We start from the raw sequence: 948 nt of genomic DNA, 5'->3' as shown, positions 1-948 counted from the left end.
CAAATACCAGCTGCTGTGCAAAACACTTCAAATTATTAAATGCAAATTATCTTAGAAAATCAATTTCAGAATGCTTAGCCAGAGACTTTATTAAGCAGCTATTGATTGAAAGCAGAAAAGTTAACATGCAAATCAAATCTAGATTACGTGAGTCTCTCCCACATAGGACGACGACATCTTCTGCTAATACAGAGAGGATGCTGCTACTTACAAAAACAAAAGTCCTCCCTGTTGGCCTCTCAGAAGCAAGCACCTCTTTGCTTATTTGCCTCTTTCCTTGACAAGAATAAACAAATCTTTAAAAACATAATGAGTCAGGACTTTCTCTCTCTGTTATATAAATGGCTCCAAGGGACTCCAGAAGGCCCCTGTTGAGGGGCATTACCTCTTTTAGGCCCTCTGGGAAGCATTCAGTAAATAATTGTTTCCTCACTTTACATGGATACCCTGGTGTTCCAGGCATGGGCCAGGGCCAGGGAGTAACTTCTGAACCGGGAGGATTTGGCTGATTAACTTTCCATTAAATGCTTCCTGACTCCATGCTGAAACTTCAGGGATCAAGCTGAGAGCTGAGAAAAAAGAAACAATTTGAATGCTTCCTTGGTAATTAACATCACCAGGTGACAAATCATTACTACTTGGCTGTTCCCATAAACAAAGATAACAGGCAGAAGTAGGCTTCTAGCCCTTAGCCTCCTCGTTATTTTTCTGTGGCTCCTATTGCTTTAAAGACAAAAAGGTGAGGCCAGGATGGTATTTCTTTAGCTGTAGGTGGTATTGAGATCTGAAGCAAAAGGATCTTGACCAAAAAAATAAATTAATTATAATGTGGAATGTTAAACAAAAATGTGAATTTAGGTGAGTGATTTTTAAACTTCAACATATATAAGGATTAACTAGTGAACTTATTTAAGAAACAGGTATCAGAAATTCTGTTTCAAGAGTATT

Source organism: Propithecus coquereli, unplaced genomic scaffold (assembly GCF_000956105.1).
Source record: "Propithecus coquereli isolate 6110/MARCELLA unplaced genomic scaffold, Pcoq_1.0 Scaffold204, whole genome shotgun sequence".
Lineage (NCBI taxonomy): Eukaryota > Metazoa > Chordata > Mammalia > Primates > Indriidae > Propithecus > Propithecus coquereli.
Note: the sequence above shows the minus strand (reverse complement) of the source record.